The 20,316-nt window shown below is 38.0% G+C and overlaps 1 protein-coding gene and 1 pseudogene across 11 annotated transcripts in view; both read left to right on the plus strand.

Annotated features, from left to right (window-relative positions):
• CASK (calcium/calmodulin dependent serine protein kinase) overlaps nt 1-20,316 on the plus strand; it is a 401,324-nt gene that overhangs the window by 1,454 nt on the left and 379,554 nt on the right. The gene's annotated exons all lie outside the window — the stretch shown is intronic.
• Nucleotides 2,836-2,931, plus strand: LOC119622049 (U6 spliceosomal RNA; annotated as a pseudogene).

Raw genomic sequence — 20,316 nt, forward strand, 5'->3', positions numbered from 1 at the left:
TCAGATTAATCACAGTGCTGATTGAGAATTAAATCTGCAGTTCCTCATCTAATTGTCCATTCCTTAAATCTATTTTGAATAGTTTCCTTTTCATTCTTGTCAAACAGTATTCCAAGTGCACAATCCTGCTAATTTGCTTGTGAAGGAAATGCTGGCAATCTGAAGTTGATTTCCTAACACAGCGTGTATTCTGTGGCTTTAGAAGTTGAGGAGATAAGATTTAAGAGCAAATTTTTGCTTAATAAGGATCGCTAGAGCTACCATTGAAATATCTTACCTCTTTTTTTTTTTTTTTTTGGAAGCGGTGCTTTATTGTCTATTTTAAGGTCCACAGTTGGGAAATGAAACCAAGACCTTAGAGCAGTTGGCCCTATCTCTTTTAAGTTGTCTGCAGTACACGATTTCAATTTGAGTGCTAATTTGTTTCCTTTTCTTTCCATATTGAGGTATTACAGTGTTGCCTCACATGGTGAAATTGTGGGTAGAGCTTGCTACACACTTTACTCAGACCCAATTGATATGAGGACATGTTACTCCTTGCCCTATTGTTACATGACCAGCCAGACTGTTAAAAGGAAAGTATCCAAATGTGTCCTGTTAAAGTGGTTGTGAAGTGTTCTAGAACAGCACTGTCCAAAAGATATATTATGAGCCACATTTGTAATTTAAAATTTTCTAGTAGCCACATTTAATAAAAACATATAGGTGCAATTAATTTTACTAAAATATTTTATTTAACCCTGTAGATCCAAACTTAACACTTAAACATGTAATCAGTATGAAAAAATACTAATGAAGTATTTTACATCTTTTATGCTAAGCCTTTGAAATCCCAATGTGTATTTTACACTAACAGCACATCTCAATTCTGACACTAAGCTACATTTCTGATAAAAATCAGAAATACTTAATCTGTATTTAGGTTTCATAAAATGTGCATTTACAAAAGTAGATTCACATACCCAAGTTACCCAATATACATACCCAATATACATAAAAGTTTTCCAATAACTGAATCAAGTACGTTTTTCTAAATTTAAATTTTAATTAATTAAAATTAAATAAAATTCAAAATTCAGTTTCCCAGTCGGACCAGCCACGTTTCAGGTGCCTAGTAGCCACATGTGAATAGCACAGTTCTAGAGAGAAAAATGTATCAAAAATCTCCTTGGTTTCCTCATTCTTAGCAGCACCCAGTGAAGATAAATTAGGTGTTTCCCAAGAGCCTCCAAATGACCGTATGTGTGGGTGAATTACGTTTGTTGCATCTTAGTTATAGCTGATGTAAACGAACTAACAAAGTCATAATTGGAAAATGTGAGATTAAAATGTTAATTATATTGTGAAGATGGAAAATAGCCATCACTGAATCAGTTTTGGTAACCAGTTCTGATTCCTTAAGGTTTGGAAGGGCGATGATGTGATCTCTTTGGATATCAAAAAGAAATGGTCAGAATCACATTAACACAGTCAGTATTCCGCCGATTTGTAATTGATAGAATATTTTCAGGAAACACCCCTGGGAGAAGAAAATTCATCTTTTCTGGCTGTTTCAGAGCTGCATAAAGAGGGGCAGCAAGCTAATTTTGAGGTGATAGGTACTCTATGGCTACCTTAACTACCATGAACTGTGAAATCTCATTCATATTTGAAACCAATTCAAATCTGACTTGGTCAGTGCCAATTATAAAATGCCATTACGTGAAATAATGAATTCAAGCTAGCCTTATTGTTAAAGAATGTAATAATAGTGTTCCTCAACCTGAGTAAAGGTTGAAGGTTTCTCTAGTAAATCGTCTCAGTATATATTGATCTGGAAATTGAAATTAGCTTGAGATTTTCTTGCAGGGACCTTGACAGCATACATTTTTAACTCAGAATTTGTTCACCTCTGAATTTGAACAGAAAGCTCTTGAAGATGTTCACACGTACTGAAAACCTTTTTATTGATTTCTATCCAAGTTCTATGGAATTTTGTTTTCTTTTTCACCAAATTAGTATCACAAGTTGTTTTTCACCACTAGATCTTAATAGGTTTAAATTTTTACTAAGGTACTTTAAAATAGATTTCACTTTTCAAGACTAATTGACCTCCCACTCACTCCTCTACCTACGCAACCACCTACTCACTTACCCTCTGTGTACTTGGCCTTAATTGATGGCATAAATGAAAGTTCTCGTCTAATTTAGACCCTTCAGTGTGTTTTTTTCCCCTGTTGGTTGAGAAAGACAACTTCTAGAGTTAATGAGGTTTTGAAATATAAGATCATTATTTGGAATATGTTTTCTTTCCAGTGGCTGCAGCCTTTACCCTTGTTAAAGCTGTCTTTGAGGGAACATGTGCCCAATTTGTTACAAATATTGGAAGGATGTCGTTTCCCTTTTTAAAAATTAAAACTCTTTTCCCTGTGTTTCTCATTTTTGAAAATCTTGCAGAAACTCCTTTGAATGCTTGTTGGTTCTATAACATTTTCTACGTAACTATCTTTCAAATGACTGAAACAAATCTCCAATAATACGACCTTATCGTAGTCCCAAAACTTCTTGTCTTAGCAAATGTAGCAATTACTGGAAAGGAAAGGCGTTATGCAAATAAGGTTAATGACTAATTTTTATGTCATGATCATTTACTGTATCTTTTACAAGTATAAGTAAGTGTACAACCGGTAATACTACATGAAGGAAATTTAAGACAATTCATCCAAATTAAAACATAGAAAAATGCCTACTTTCTTGGTACAGCAGTGTCTATGAAAGAGAATAACAAAATACACACCATTTTTACCTTGTGTTGGTACCTTTGCCGTATTATTTAGTAACCTGTAGCTTCTGACTTTCCTGCTGTGATAGGACATACACTAAAATTGGAATGATGCAGCATGACCCTTGCTTAAGGATGACATGCAACTTTGTGAGGCATGCTGTATTTGCTTACACCTCGAGAGCACTTATATTTAATTACAGTTACTTATTTATGGATCTCTCTAGTTCACTAATAAGGAGCTTCTTGAGGGCAGGGAATGTTTCTTACACATCTTTCCCCATTAACACAGTGCTTGCAATGTAACAGCCTTTCATTAGCTGTGGAATGAATTGAGTAGTTTTAATAAAATCTCATTAAAAGGCAAAAAAGCATGTTTATCAACCTCAGAGCAATTATTGTCCCAAGAACCTGCATTAAAGTAGTGGTTCTCCACCTGGCTGCATATTAGAATCATCAGGAGAGCTTTTAAGAAAGATCAATTCCAGAGCCCTGTGTCAAAGCAGTGAAATCCGAGTTTCTGGGAGTGGGTCCTGGTCAGTGATATTTTTTAAAGCTCTCTGTGTGATTCTAATGTGCAGCTCTCATGGGGAGTCATTGGCTTAAAACTTAGATTATGTATGTAATATTTTGGGACTGGCTTTTCAGAGGCTTGCAATTCTTACAAAGTGGAATAAACTCTTTTTGGAAGGTATCGAATGAAGCTAAATGGCTAAAACATGGATTTTATCTTCTATGCACTTGTGTTTCTCAGCCTTATTGTGTAAGAATTTAGTTTTAGCTGGTGTTTGGCTTTGATTTCTTTGGCCTTTTAAGATCCACATTGATTTATGACACTCATCTAATGCTAACATGGCGATTGTCTGATGTTTGGAACAACACAGAACAAGGATTGCTTCAATAACAGTTGATGATGGTTTTCCACTATAATGGCTTGATTTAATATTAAGAAATTTATCAGTTTAGTATGGATTGTGTTTGTACATACACTCTATTAAAAGAGTATGGTTAAGTTGCTTGTATGCTTTAAATTACATACTTGTGATTCCGGTAATGCTATTAGCTGGAGAATTGAGTTAATGCAGTCTTTATGTAAATACTGGATTAATATGTAAAGTATATAATTCAGCATACAGAAAAATTCAGCTTTACTAATTTGTACTAATTACTATGACTTTCACATGTATTGATTCACGCAATGATTTGGGTTTCTAGTACCATGGGGAGAATGTCGCATTGTGTTGAAAAAATGTTTCCTGGAAATTTTAACTAGACTTTGTAGGTAAACTAGTTTTTAATGTTAGGAAAAGATCAAGTGTTTGCCTGAAGGAACCAAGAATTTTCCAGAAATGAGTAGATATTCCAAAAATACCGGTGATCGTGAAAGAAGTGCATGATCACAGTGACAGCCAAGTAACAAGGTAAAAGAAGTAATCAGCAGCTAAATTGTTGGTAGCCCAGAAAGAATGCAAGCCATGGGAGTTAAGCTGTACCTCTACAGAGGAAAAACCTTTTGAACTCAGGATGTGGATCCTACAGATAGCAGGCCTCAATGGGAGTAGGGAAGCAATATTGATTCCTGATGACGGAGTTTGATCCTAGGACCATTTGGAGGGAGAAGAGAGCTACTCCGTTGCTTTTCTGCATGTATACAACCTTCTCGAGTCTCTGCATGTCTGCTTTTTACAGATTGCTTTAGGGCATGTTATTTGAAGTTGTCTTCATAAATACTTCCTGTGGACTCCCTTAATTTTTATGACCGTAACACGCTTCTATGTACTTGACATAAGCAGTTCAGCTCCCTCCATTTTTTCCTTGTATCTGCAACAGTTTCACCTGATGAACTATGTCTCAAATGTCCCTAAATTGTGTTCCTGGATATTTCCTTTAAGCTGAAAATTCTTCTGTCTCCAGCTGTAGTTCTACTCAATACATTAAAGAAGCAGGTATACCTTGCTTCTTGAGATTATTCTTGAATTATTACGTTTTTGTAAACATTTTCACATTTTAAATGTGGTAGGAGTACTGACTGCATTTAAAGGAACTTTGACATAAGGTTGTTTAAAAAGCTTTTATAACTTAAAGCTTACTTTGTAAAGGGAATTGACATTTATCCCTCTAATGTTAGGCATTTTGGATGTATTATTTCATTTAATCGAACCCATTTTACAAAGAACACTGAGATTCAGAGGGGGTGATCAGTAATTCACCCAAGATCACATGGATTCCAACACGGTTCCATGGTTTTAAAGTCTATTCATTTCGTGCTGCATTCTGCTGCTAATTCAAGTTGTGAAAATACTGCGTTGGATTTTCTTAAAGACACATGTCTTCATTTTCAGAGTTTCTATACTGCAAATTTTAGTTGTTTGACTTTCTGGTTAAATTTCTTACCTCTTCAGTAGAGGTTCCATATACTATTATTTTTTCATCTGTTTCTTTTTTATTTTTGTCTTTCTCTTTAATAAAGCATCAGAATTTGTTACCAGACTAACTGGTAAATCTATGTATTGTTTAGCAATGAAAATATAGACTCTTGGCCATCTGTCCAAAATATAATTTGTTTTGGAACTTTCTCTACTCCTTTTACTCTCCAGATTTTTTCTTTCATTTCCCCTGCCCCAGCAGACAGGATAGTTGATTAATTACTCCTAACTTGCCAGACCAGAAGTAATAAGGTTTCAGAGGTAGATGTTTGTTGGGAGTTGGGTGGAGTGGTTTCCAAAGGATAGTTATTCCTGTATCCTGTGATAAAAATACGGAAATTGTTCTCTCTAATTCTGAAAACCATGTAGTGAGCTGCAGCTGCTGAGTCTGTGAGCTTCTAGCTGTTTGCCAGCACTGTACACCTTCAATAATCAAGAGACTGAGTTAACTATTGCAGAGCAGGTACCTGACCCCAGCCAACAAGCTGATGGGGTGTGCTGTTCTCACATTTTTTGGTTTTATTTTTTAGTTGCAAATGACAGTGAAGATTCTGGAACCACCAAATATGGCTCTGGATTTATGCTATAGGATTTAAGATGCTACAGAACTTGCTCTCCTTTCTTTCTGTCCTGGAGCCACTATGGTATTGGTTGTAGAGCCCAAGTCAGTATATAGTCTCTGACTTCTACCCTGGGAAAATTTCATTTCCGAAGCTAGTTTGTTTTGAAGTTAATATGTATTTCCAACATTTAGATTTAACAATTTTGTGTTACTTTTCTTTATTAATTAGTTTTTATACAGTAAATTATAAAAGTAATGATGCACATAGTAAGTTTTATTTTATTTATTTATTTTTTTTGAGATGGAGTCTCGCTCTGTCTTCCAGGCTGGAGTGCAGTGGCACGATCTCAGCTCACTACAACCTCCGCCTCCCGGGTTCAAGCGATTCTCTTGCCTCAGCCTCCCAACAAGCTGGGACTACAAGTGTGCACCACCGTGCCCAGCTAATTTTTTTATTTTTATTTTTGACGGAATCTCGCTCTGTTGCCCAGGGTGGAGTGCAGTGGCACAATCTTGACTCACTGCAAGCTCCGCCTCCTGGATTCATGCCATTCTCCTGCCTCAGCCTCCTGAATAGTGGCACCACAGGTGCCCGCCACGATGCCCAGCTAATGTTTTTGTTTTGTTTTGTTTTGTTTTTTGTATTTTTAGTAGAGACGGGATTTTACCATGTAAGCCAGGATGGTCTCGATCTCCTGACCTCGTGATCCGCCCGCCTCGGCCTCCCAAAGTGCTGGGATTACAGGCGTGAGCCACTGTGCCCGGCCTAATTTTTGTATTTTTAGTAGAGACGAGGTTTCACCAGGCTGGCCTCTAACTCCTGACGTCAGGTGATCCACCTGCCTTGGTCTCCCAAAGTGCTGGGATTACAGGCGTGAGCCACTGTACCCGGCTGTAAAATTTAAAATATAGGTGATACAAAGATAAGCAGTGAGTCTGTCTCAATTCTCCTGTCATCCATATCCCCATTCTCTAGAGGTAACCATTGTTCAGTTTCTTCTACATCTTTCTGGAAGCTTTTTGTTTAAAAGTGAGATCATATTTGAATACTACGCTGAAATATTGATTTTTCATTAATAATAGTATATACTTGATGATCTTGTCATATCCGTTAATGTATCTGTCTGTCTCTATCTCCTCTTTAACTGCTGCCCGGTATTCTGTCATATGGATTGTTACTTTGGCTTTGGATTGAGTGCAAGCCATTTGTAATTGTACATTGCTGGAAATGCTGAACTGGAATTTGGGTGAGAGGTATGGAATGGCAGTGAAGATTTGGGAGTCATCTGTGTGGAAGTAAAACTGAGTGAACAAATTCTTGGGGATTGACTGCTCTGGGGCTTGCGGTTTGGAGTATAACTCATAGAGTTAGAAGAATCAGGATAATGAACTGCACAGAAGTTTAAAAGTGAGGGGAGGATCAATAATGTAAAATGCCAATATTCTCTGAGGACTAAGAACACGCGTGGCTATAACGGAGAGACAATTTAAAGCACTTATCAAAATGAATATTATGTTTAATATTCGATTCATGATGTGTCTGAAAAGCGAGGTCTGGCTTCTTTTCTGTGAATACTAGTAATTTTATCCTCTCTCTCTGTAAATCTGTCTCAGAACCAACATATTTAGGGTAAAAACGAAGATTTCTTTTTCACTGTAACTGTGTTTTGCAGATTTCTGATGGCTGGCTTTTAGGTAAAATCATTTGGTTTTCCTAAGATTATGTCCTTTTCATTCCTGAGCTTGTGCGTGACTGTCAATTAAATGGAAGCCTTTCATGAAGTGACAAAGTAAATTTTAGATACTTTACATTTACTCTAAGTTCTTGGTATGTGTCAAACCACTGTTATTGTCTTGTGTCTTTCTACGATAGGAAACTGAATTATTTCTAGCCTCAAGAGTTTTTGTCCACGCTGGATGAGTGTAGTACTGTCCTTCTCTTTCACATTCCTCCTCCCGTCACCTCCTAACTAAATTTGTTTATTGGCTATTTTTGGTTGCCCACATCCATTCACAATAAGAAATGATTGCTTCATTGTACGTAAGCCAGTTTTTTGGTACCTAAGTGCATGTTATTTCACTTCAGCTTCTTGTATTCTATTTATTACTGGGCTGTTGTACATTGTTTTCCCCCCCAGTCTTTGTGATTTCTTTTAATATACTTTTTTTCCCCTTTTTGCTTTGTAATCATTGTTTTGAGTATTTGAATTATTTGCAGGTAAGAATGAGGATTGTTCTGTCTCTCATGCAGTTTAATAATATCCAAAATATACTATGTTCAGTCTGTATTTCAGGCTTTTAACTCTGAAGTTAGAGTATTTTGGTATATTTAAATCTAGGATAGAAGTACACTGTATTACCATTCACCTACATGCAGATTTTAATGTTTTCTTAAATTAAAGGATGATAATATTCATTCAGTTACAGAGGTCTCTCTATAGTCCTTCCATGGTGTGCAGATTACCATTATACTACTGCTATTTCATAGACTCTAATTTGTGTTTTTAGAAAACATCATTGATTCTCGGCCTTTTTTCTTACCCTTGGTATGTGATTTCCCCTAAACATATGGATTGCCGTTGCTCCGTGGCTTGTTAGGCAGCCCTTTTCTGATCTGGTAACCTTTGGGCACAGTGTGGCTCTTTTCTTCTTATTTATAAAAGGAATGATAGCTGCTTCACAAACCATTTGCATGGATTAGTGGATTGTAAAGTGCAGCATAAGTATTTTTTATTTCTAGAATGTCTCAGATACTCAAATTACTTTTGGCAGTTATGTACGTAAGTTTCAACAATTTCCAAATGTGCACATTCTCAGTGCTAAACACAGGCTCTATTACATAAATAATATGGTGAAATGAACATTCTTTTCTACCATGTGTGTAAAATTGTTAGTGGTGCTAACTTTTATTCATTGTTCGTTTTTGCATTCATTTCTAGCTGTGAGGCCCTGGGCAAGTTAGTTAGCCTCTCTGACCCTCAGTTTCTTTAGCTGTAAAATGTGGTTAATGGTATGTACCTTGTAAGGTTGTTGTGAGGATTGAATAGCATGATCTATGTGAAATGTCTAAAGGTTGTTATTATTTTAATTGCCATTGTCATTATTATTCACCAAACACTTGAGTTCTCTGGCCTCGAGGAGCTCAAATGACTTATTCACACACTCATGCACATATCCTCTGTATCACTTGGTAGCTGACAGACACATAGTAAAATATTTGGTCAGCAGTTGTTGAATGAGTGAGTACATTAACTGAGAAATCCAGAGACTGTGTGACCACCTAGTAGGAGAAGGAAGTTGGGGAAATCTTTACAGAGGAGGTGAGGCTTGAATGATTTGCCAGTCTTGTCCTTGGGTAACTCATGTTATCTTTGTAGGCCTGTTTCCTCATTTATAAAAAGGAGTAGAGGAATACAAGTAGGGAAAAATTAAAGAAATTTTAATAAAGTTATATATATAACTTTAAAAAAGTATGACTTTCATAAATTATATATATAAAAATTACTTGCGAGAGAGGGAGGGAGAGAGGGTCTCACTATGTTGCCCAAGCTGGTCTCAAACTCCTGGCCTCAGGCAGTCCTCCCGCCCCAACCTCCCAAAGTGCTGCGATTACAGGTGTGAACCACTGCACCCAGCCTAAGAAATATGTTGAAGAGTGTTTTGTGTCTTTTTAAAAACCATCCAGGCCCAGTGCAATGGCTCATGCCTGTAATCCCAGCACGTTGGAAGGCTGAGGCAGGTGGATCACTTGAGGTCAGGAGTTTGAGATCAGCCTGACTAACATGGTGAAACCCTGACTCTACTAAAAATACAAATATTAGCTGGGCGTGGTGGTGCATGCCTGTAATCCCAGCTACTTGGGAGGCTGAGGCAGGAGAATTGCTTGAACCCGGGAGGTGGAGGTTGCAGTGAGCCAAGATTGCGCCACTGCACTCCAGCTGGGGCAACAAGAGCAAAACTCGTCTCAAAAAACAAAAACGAAAACAGAAAACAAACAAACAAACAAACTGTTCAGTGAGCAGTAATCACTTCACTGCACTCCAACCGAGGCAACAGAGCAAGACGCTGTCTTAAAAAAATTCTTTTAAAACTGTCATTGCTCTCATTGTTCAACTCCCACTTATGAGTGAGAACATGCAGTATTTGGTTTTCTGTTCCTGTGTTTGTTTGCTGAGAATGATGGTTTCCAGCTTCGTCCATGAGAACATATGGGCACAGGGAAGGGAATATCACACAATGGGGCCTGTTGGGGGGTGGGGGGCAAGGGGAGGGATAGCATTAGGAGAAATACCTAATGTAGATGACGGGTTGATGGGTGCAGCAAACCACCATGGCACATGTATACCTATGTAACAAAGTATAATTTAAAAAAGTAAAAACAAAAACAAAAAAAAACAACAAAACTGTCATTGCCTCTTATGTACATAGAAAAGATAGTATTGAGTTATAGATTTTCATAATTTGTTTCCAAGTCTATTCTAGATTATAATTCTGTAGTGTTGTGAAAAACTCCCAAGATTATGTTAAAAGAAGGAATTTTTTATCACACTTCTTATGTTTGCGTTTAGACAATTGACAGATTAATTAATTGTTCATCGTGTGAAATTTCAAGACTGAAAAAAGGAAAATCCCAGAATATATATTTCAGAAACACCCATATATAGGATTTATGAGTATTATAGTGCTCCTTTATGTAACTTCCCCAAATTTTATTACAACAGCAATTTCTACATCTTAACAGTGAGCAAAATGAGGTGGAAAGATTCTGAAGTTGTAGTCTCTGACATGATTGGGCACTGAATCTAAATAACCTAAATCCACAGAACAGCATTTCATCTACTAATTCTTATTACATTGTCAGGTATAAGAATGATCATGTTGAAATTGAGTGGTTGGTCTGTTTAGATCACTTCTATGGAAATACTGCTTAGGTTGATTTCAGAAATCCTTGGACAGTATTATTTATATTGCATTATTTAGGTTAGAAATTTTTGCTGACTTCCATCTGAGTTATTAGTTCAAAAGCAGAATCATCAGTCTTTACTTATATAGAATCTCCGCTGGTCCTCATCGTAGGCTTAATATCTTCTTAACTGGCTTTTTGTTAGCAGTATAGTGTGGCATTAAATTTGAGACTATCTTTTTAATAAATTTTTTTAAATTTTGTCAGTTGTGGAATAATTAGATACTTGTAAAACAAGCAAGAAGCTGTTTTCACTGAGGACTTTCTTTAATTACATTTCATATAAATTTAAGAGAACCGTTACTAGAATATTAAAATCACAGGTTACAGTGAGAATGTATTTCACATAATCAACATACATAACATTTTTAAAAGCATGCTAAAGACAGAAAAAACCTTTACCAACCATACATTATAGGCAATGCTTTTAAAAAAAAAAAAGAAAGAAAGAAAGAAAACATTTTGCTCTTATGGATGTGAAAGTGAATCTGTGTAAGTGTGTATTCAAATGAAAATACTCATTATCATTGCAGAAGGAGTGTGGATATCTGGAGAGGGAGCATTCTAAGCTTGCTGCTCTACTTTTTGGATTATCTACATTAATATTTCTCCCACTGCTGAGTATTTCTGTTATACTGCTGGATCATCACACTTCCATAATCTATGACCCACTTGCTCTAATGGTAGAATGGGCTTTAAACTGGCATCTGATTAAAGTTCAGGCTTCTTAGTTAGACTTGCCTGGGTGGTTTCAGAATTAGGCCCACAAATATGAATATGGACTTGAAGATCTTACTAGAACAATATTTTCCCCGATGAAGACACATTCATAAACATGGTCCTAAAAAGATATGTGTAAGTTGGATTTGAAAAATGCAATTTAAGAGTTACTAGGAAAAAGGGATTTTAAGGAAAATTTTTAAATAATTTGCGTGATATCACCAGTTGATTTTTCTTCAGTTTCTTCATCTTGTAAAAGAAGGATAGTAATGGCTATATTATCTACCTCGTGAGATTCTCGTGCACATAAAATTGCATAATTCTTAAGTCTTAAACTACCTTACATATATTATTGTTTCAATTTTATTGAAATAAAACACTTTTTTTTTTTTTTTTTGAGACAGAGTCTCACTCTGTTGCCCAGGCTGGAGTGCAATGGTGCGATCTCTGCTCACTGCAACCTCTACCTCCTGGGTTCAAGCGATTCTCCTGCCTCAACCTCTCGAGTAGCTGGGACTACACACATGCACCACCACATCCGGCTTATTCTTGTATTTTTATTACTGACGGGGTTTTGCCATGTTGGCCAGGCTGATCTCAAACTTCTAACCTCAGGTGATCTGCCTGCCTCGGCCTCCCAAACTGCTGGGATTACAGGCATGAACCACCATGCCTGGCCCAAACTAAAACACTTCTAATGGACTTGTACTTTGGCCGGGCGCGGTGGCTCACACCTGTAATCCCTGCACTTTGGGAGGCCAGAGCAGGTGGATCACTTGAGGCCAGGAGTTCGAGACCAGCCCAGGCAACATGGTGAAACCTCATTTCTACTAAAAATGTCAAAAAATTAGCCGGGCATGGTGGTGCGTGCCTGTTATCCCACCTACTTGGGAGGCTGAGGCAGGAGAATAGCTTGAACCTGGGAGGCAGAGTTTGCAGTGAGCTGAGATCGTGCCACTGCACTCCAGCCTGGGCAATAAAGCGAGACTCCGTCTCAAAAAAGGAAAAATAAAAAGCAAGAACATGGGCTTTGTTGACTTTGATTTTCTAAGAATCATTTACATTTGCCTTTAAAACTGATTTTATTTTCTTGTTTGATTTATAAACATTAATACTTCTCAACTCCTTATAGGGCTTAGAACATGTTAGGTGAAAATATTGAATAAAGAGATTTGAGAATGAGTTATGTTTATTTTACTGGTGGGGCAATGATAAATTTACACTGAAGTCAAAGTAAAGAAAGACTCCTGAGTATTTTTTTCCCCCAGCTTCTTTTTAAATTGCTTAATTTTGTTGGAGCTTTGATGTTTGGGACTTACTACAAGTGAAAAATGTTTGTAGCCAATCAGATGGAACATTCTGTTCCATCTGATACTGAACATCCTGTTTAGTCAGTGAGGTTTAGATCAGTGGTTTTCAAAGTGTGGATCTTCTGACCAGTAGCAGCATCTGGAAACTTGTTAGAAATGCAGATTCTCAGGCCCTGCCCTGGCCCTACAGAATTAGAAGCCCTGGGGTTGGAGCACAACTATTTCTGTTGTAACAAGCCCTTCGAGGGAATTCTGAGGCACACTCAAGATTGAGAACCACTGTCTTAGAACTCTAGATCAGGGGTCAGTAAACTATGGTCCATGGGCCAAATCATCCTACTGCCTGTTTTTGTAAATAGTTATTTGGAACACAGCCACCGTCATTTATTTAAGTATCATCTGTGGTTGCTTTTATGCTATGGGGCAGAGTTGATTAGCTGTGACAGAGACCAAATGGTCCATACAGCCTCAACTATTTATCCGGCTTTTTACACAAAAAGCTTGCCAATCCCTACTCAAGATGAAGCCTTCATGCTGTTTTCTTTCCTTTAATTCTGAACTGTGAACCGCTAAAATCGTTAGGTAAACACTTGTGTTTGCCTTTACACCTGACCCTCCTATTTCTACAGGTCCATTCTTCTCTCTGATATCAAATTATTAATTCGGTAACTAGAGACTTGTAAATGAAAATAACATACTACTCTGCCCTTTCCTTTTCTGTTAGGTAATGGTGGTAGCCTGTTTAACAATTCTGTGACCTTTTCTCACTGATTTTGTGCTGGTGTCCTTGGTTTTTCTGTACTCTAGTGTAATCTAACTTAATCATGTATTATAATCTTCATTTTTCCCAATTTTTACTGCCTTTTTACTTCCTCAAGAGAAAACCCACCTTGTGACTCCTAAGTTTAGGGATTCATGTGAGCTGTTTGGTATGGGTTTTTTTTTTTTTTTTTTTTTTTTTTGAGACAGAGTCTTGTTCTGTCACCCAGGCTGGAGTGCAGTAGTAGTCTCAGCTCACTGCAACCTCCACCTCCCAGGTTCAAGCAATTCTCCCTGCCTCAGCCTCCCAAGTAGCTAGGATTACAGGCACCTGCCACCACGCCTGGCTAATTTTTCTAATTTTTGTATTTTTTAGTAGAGTTGGGGTTTTGCCGTGTTGGCCAGGCTGGTCTTGAACTCCTGACCTCAGGTGATCTGCCTCCCTCAGCCTCCCAAAGTGCTTGGTGTGTTCTAAGCCAGGGGTCCCCAACCCTTGGGCCTCTGACCAGTAATGGTTCATGACCTGTTAGAAACCAGGCCACACAACAGGAGGTGAGCAGCAGGCCAGCCAGCATTACCGCCTGAGCTCTGCCTCCTGTAAGATCAGTAGCGACATTAGATTCTCATAGAAGCACAAACCCTATTGTGAACTGCGCATGCGCGGGAACTGGGTTGCGTGTTCCTTACGAGTATCTAATGCCTGATGATCAGAGGTGGAACAGTCTCATCCCGAACCCTCCCACCCCCACCCCTGGTCCCCGTCGTCCATGGAGAAATTGTCTTCCACAAAACCAGTCCCTGGTGCCAAAAAGGTTGGGGACCACTGTTCTAAGCCATTGAAATAGTGCCATCCCTTCTGGAAAATTGTTACCCTTGTCCTAGAGTGCTGTAGTCACTGGTATTTCACCAGGATGTTAGTGAGCACATAGATATTGAATATTTTGGGCAATCTTAGACTGTTTACTGGGACAGTTTTAAAAGTTAGCCTTCCCACATCCATCCAAGGATGGCTATTTCTCTTTGTAGTTGGAATGTCATATTGTACTCTTGATTCTCCTTTGTACCTGCTCTCAGCCGTTAAGGTGATTGGTGGTCAACTTCGTGTAAAATACAACTGAATTTTACCATTGTTCTTGTTGATGCACTTGAATGTTTCTCTTTACGCATATCACTGAGGGAAGTATAATAGCCTTTGAAAGAAAGGCCTTCTTATAGTCTCCTGGCTCTGGTAGCAAGGTCAGGCAAAAGTGGTGTTTTTGCAGTTGTGACTCCATGGTTGTATTTTTCCTTATGTAACTGATGTTTTAAGTCGGAAAATATGACTTTGCCAAATGATGCTGAGCTATATTACTGGTGAGTTTGTTTGGTTCCTGATTGCTTTCAGTACATCTGGGTTGAATACTTTAGTAGTGGATGCCGGGGAAGATACAGGAAATAGTGAGCTGGAGACTGGAAATTATTGAGTTAGACATTTAATTTAGGCTTTCCCAATCAACTTACTTCATACCTTTTGCCCTGCTTACTCATCCTAGAGGTGAGGAACAATGAGAAGAGGGGTCAGGCAAAGGCCATCCCTCAAAGTGTGGTTACTTAGGTCTGTTACCAAAAACAACCTACCTACTGGAAAATTTGAGCTTTACGGTCTTCTGCAGTATAGTGTTGGAAATGCAGTATTTTAAAAATTAAATTGTTATTTATAGCAGTGAATAAAATGTGAACTCTTTAAAAGAGAGTAGTGTTACTGTCCCAGCTAGCGCAGTAGCCACCCACATGAATCATCTGAACAACCTCCTCATTTCTGTTTTATCTACCTGAAATAGGGGTCAGTGGTAGGTGATGATGAAAGTTTGGGAAATCATGCCATGCATTAGGCAAGAGAAATGCTCTGGTGACTCTTGCTGTGTTGTCCTCCCCTCATGTGCGTAGGAGTCTGGGGCAGCCCTAAGAGCTAGAGGTAAGCTTTAATAATTTCCCTGGGTTCCTTGGCAGCTGGCCATGCTTAGGAGCTGGGTGCTACTTCCAGAGTAGCAACTGCTGTAGAAAAGTTCTGCCAAATGTGTAGATTTTGAGCCATTTTAAAGGCTATAATGTATAGATTCAAATTTTTTAGTAGGCAGAGAATATTATTTAAGGGTAGTTTATGCTGCAGTATTGGATAAGGTTCATTGTGAAATAGATACTACAACAAGGCCTCCATGTGACATAAACCTATTGGAGCTTGTGTACTTTAAAAACCATATGTTTAATACATATTTTGAGCTTCATTAGGTCAGGATTCTTGGCTGTCATAGTCATTGTTGTATCTCTGCAACCTAGAGTAGTGTCTGGTACATAGTAGATGTTCAGTATATAGTTGAACCAGTTCAAACAAGGGGAAGAAGTGCCTGAACACGTTAGAAAAGATAAAATTTATGGCCTATAATGCACAAAGTCAGAAGTTCATATTTTCTTTTAGTGCTAATGTCTTGCTGCTTCAAAACCATTTAGTTCTCATAATGTTCTTTTGAAATAGGTTAGTAGACTTAGAATTGTATAGTATATGCCAAACATAGTAGTGGAATTCTGAGTAATACCTGGTTTCCCTAGTTGAGATCTGTAAGACCAACGCTCTGATTAAATCAGATGGAGAAAAGAAGTCTCTTAAGGTTGAAATGGAATGGAGAATTTTATAGTGAGTGAAATTACTAATGAGTGGCTTACTTGATCTATCTAAAACTGTTTCATTGTTTGTAAAATGGAGACAGTAGACTTTAACTGATAGTATTGTTATGAAGATTAAATAAGATACTGAGTATGAAGTCTTTGGAGCCTTGCAGGTGCGCAGTGAGCGTGAATTGTTTTCAACATCAACAGTAATTTTTTAGAGCTTCCTAATCAGTCACCTAGCTAGTCCCACCCAGCCTTGGGCAAAGTGAAGGGGCCATACGCCACATCCTGCGTCTGGTTTATATTGCAGCCACTAGCCAGATGTGGCTATTTCAAGTTAATTAAAATTAAAATTTAAAACTCACTGAACAGACATTTCTCCAAAAAATTTATAAATGACCAATAAATACACAAAAAGGTGCTCAATGTCGAGTCATTATGGAAGTGCAAATCAAGACCAAATGAGATACCACTTCACGTACACTAGGATGGCTAGAATCAAAAAGACAATAACAAGGGTTGGCAAGGATGTGGATAAATTGGATCTCTCATACATTGGTGGGAATGTAGAATGTTGCAGCCACCATGGAAAACACACTGGCAGTTCCTCAAAAAGTTAAATACAGAGTTTCCATATAGCCCAGCAATTCCATTCCTAGGTATGTGCCCAAGAGAATTAAAAATGTATATTTACACAGAAACTTACACATGAACATTCATAGCAGCATTTCATAATAGCCGAAAGGTGGAAACAACCCCAGTGTCCATCAGTGGATGAATGGATAAACAAAATGTGGTAGTTGCACAAAATGGAATATTATTTATAAAATTATTTATAAAATAAATTAAGATAAAGACACATGCATGTGTGTGTTCATCACAGCACTATTCATAATAGCAAAGGCATGTAATCAACCTAGATGCCTGTCAATGGTGGACTGGATAAAGAAAATGTGGTACATTTATACCGTGGAATACTATGTATGCAGCCATAAAAAAGAACAAGATTATATCCTTTGCAGCAACATAGATGGAGCTGGAGGCCATTATTCTGAGTGAAGTAACACAGGAACAGAAAACCAAATAGCGCATGTTCTTACTTACAAGTAAGAGATAAACATTGAGTCCACATGGACACAAAGAAGGGAACAATAGACACTGGGGCCTACTTGAGGGTGGAGCATTAGGATCGAAAAACTGTAGGATGCTGTGCTGATTACCTGGGTGACAAAATTATCTATACACCAAACCCCTGTGACATGCAATTTACCCATGTAATATGTGTCCCCTGAACCTAAAATAAAAGTTGGAAAGAGGAAAAAAGATCACCTTGGGAAGAATTAATAGCTTAAATTATTGCATCATCCAATATATGAACAAGGTATATCTCTATTATTTAGGTATTGTTTAATTTCTCTCAGCAGTGTTTTGTAGTTTTAAAAGTACAAGTCTTGTACATCTTTTGTCACATTCTTAAATATTTCATATTTTATGCTGTGGTAAATCTGTTTTTCATTTGAATTTCTGATTGTTGTTAGTATATAGAAATGTAATTTATTTTTTGTGTATTACTCTTGTGTCCTGCAACTTTGCTAGACTCACTTATTCTAGTAGAATGATGTATATTGCATTTGATAGTCTACATAGATGATCATATCATCTGTGAATAAAGACTTCCTTTCCCCCCAAAAAGAAATAAAGTACAGATACACGGTGCAACATACATTAACTTCAAAAACATTATGCTGAGTAAAAGGAGCCAGACACAAAAGACCACATATTGTATGATTTCATTTTTAAGAAATGGCCTCAGTAGGTAAATCTGTTGATATAGATGCTAGATTAGTAGTTACCAGGGACTGGGAGGAGGAGAGTGTGGGCAGTGACTACTGATAGGTATGGGGTTTCATTCTGAGGTTATGAAAATTTTAATGGAATTTAGGTAGTTCTTAGTGATCATGGCACAACTTTGTGAATATACTAAAACCCACCAGATTGTATACTTAAAAAGGGTAAATTTTATGGTATGAATTATATCTCAATAAATGTTATTTTTAAAAATTCAGTTCCTTAGTTACTTTAGCCACATTTCAGTTGCTCAGTAGCTACATGTGGCTAGTGACTGCATGGTAGACAGTGCAGATTTAGAACGTTTCCATCATCACAGAAAGTTCTGTTAGACAGCACTGATCTAAGAGTCTCAATCTGAGACCAAAAAATAAAGGAAGAAAAAACAGTCTAAAAAACACAGGGAATGGAGAACAGATTATGTTTTGAAGAAATGTTACTTTGGGGTAGTTTCACCCTTTGTTGCTCTTTGACTACTAGGAGCGCTCAACATTATTTTCATTTTATTCTCAAAACAAATGCATGTGGTAGGTACTGTTATACTCACATTTTATGAATGAATTAATTGAGGCTTTAATGAGTTTTAAGATATTTGTGTGGTAAGGTAGAACAAAATTTCTAACCTAGGTATATAATCTGTTACATTGTTTACCTCTGTTTATGGTATTTTATTTTCTTACCAACCATCCTCTACTCCCACTTTGTTGCTAACCCAATAGAGCTATTTTCAGTACCCTAAATGCACAGTTCTTTTTGTGCCATAGCAGGTGCTAGTCCTCCTTCCTCCTTCTGCCATCTCCCCACACTGGTATGTGCATGTGCACACATTTACTGGCCCCACTTAACCTGAAAGCATAGTGCACATCTCTCTTCCTTTGTGAAGCTATCTGATACCACAGTTTTAGGGGCTACTCTCTCACCTGGTTAAGGTTACATAATGTTGCAAGATATAAGCAAGAATGCTGACAGAATTCTTGTTGTGACACTATGACACATTGAGCCCAATTCATAGCTACTGTGTTGGTGACTCTAACAAGGAAATGGTCTTCTAGTCCAGGCCCTTGGCTCCCATTTATACATTATCTCCTTTCCACTCACAGCCTTCTTTAATCCCCACCCTCACTGCTACAGTACCTGACTGAACTTTGCCTTTCTTTGCCTCTTCATATGTTTTTCTGCTTAAGCTTTTTAAACTTGATGAAATACTGCCATGTTTTTGTATTTTTCTGCTCACAAAACTCTTAATGGTAAAGATACCTGACTGAATTCTGAAGTGTTTTCATGGCTTTGCCTGATTCTGAGGTCATATTTTGTAACTTTATGCTAACATCAGTTTACTCTCTTGTTTTATATGGAGCATGTATTCCTGTAGCTTCTGAAGAAAGGTTTAATGGGAAGCAAATTTTGAGACTCATGTAGTAGGCTAAATCATGGCCCACCAAAGATATACACATCTTAATTACTAGAACCTGTGAATATGTTACTTTACATGGTAAAAGGATCTTTGCAGATGTTATTAAATTTTGGATTTTGAGATGGGGGATTATCCCAGACTGTTTGGGTGGGCCCAATTTAATCACAAGGGTCCTTATAAGAGGAAGGCAGGAGGGCCAAAGTAAGTAAAAGGAGACACGACAATGGAATCAACCAGAGTTTGGAGTGATGCACTTTGAAGATGGAGGAAGAGGGCCATAAACCAGGGAATGCAGGCAGCTTCAAGTAGATGGAAAAGCTTCTCCCCTGAAGCCAACATCTTAATTTGAGATTTCTGATCTCTGATCAGAACTGTAAGAGAATAAATTTGTGTCATTTAAAGCCACTAAGTTTGTGGTAATTTATTATAACAGTAATAGGAAATTATGAATACACCATGTATGAAAATGTCATTATGCCCTTTGACTTGATTGATAGTTTATGTAGACCTAATGTATATGTACATATACTAGTCTCTATGGCTCCATGCTGCAGTGGACCCAGGACCCAGGCCCACCATCCATGGACTCAGGTTCCAAGCCCACCCCAGCAGACTTGGCCTCCAGACTCACCCTGGTGTATCTGGGCTCCAGGATCATCCCTAGTTGTCTCAGACTCCAGGCCTGCCCCTGCATTCCCAGTCTTCAGACCTACCTTCATGATCCCAAGCACCAAGCCTGCTTCCCTGAATCCAGGTGCCAGGCTCATTCTAGCACCAGGCTAGTCCCTTAGGACTCAGGCTCAAGGCCCAGTGCAGCACCAGGTTGAGCTTTATGGACCCAGGATTCACGCTGACCCCTGTGAATACAGGCTTTAGGCCTACCCTGCATGCCCAGTTGACAGGCTTA

Source organism: Chlorocebus sabaeus, chromosome X (genome assembly GCF_047675955.1).
Source record: "Chlorocebus sabaeus isolate Y175 chromosome X, mChlSab1.0.hap1, whole genome shotgun sequence".
Classification (NCBI taxonomy): domain Eukaryota; kingdom Metazoa; phylum Chordata; class Mammalia; order Primates; family Cercopithecidae; genus Chlorocebus; species Chlorocebus sabaeus.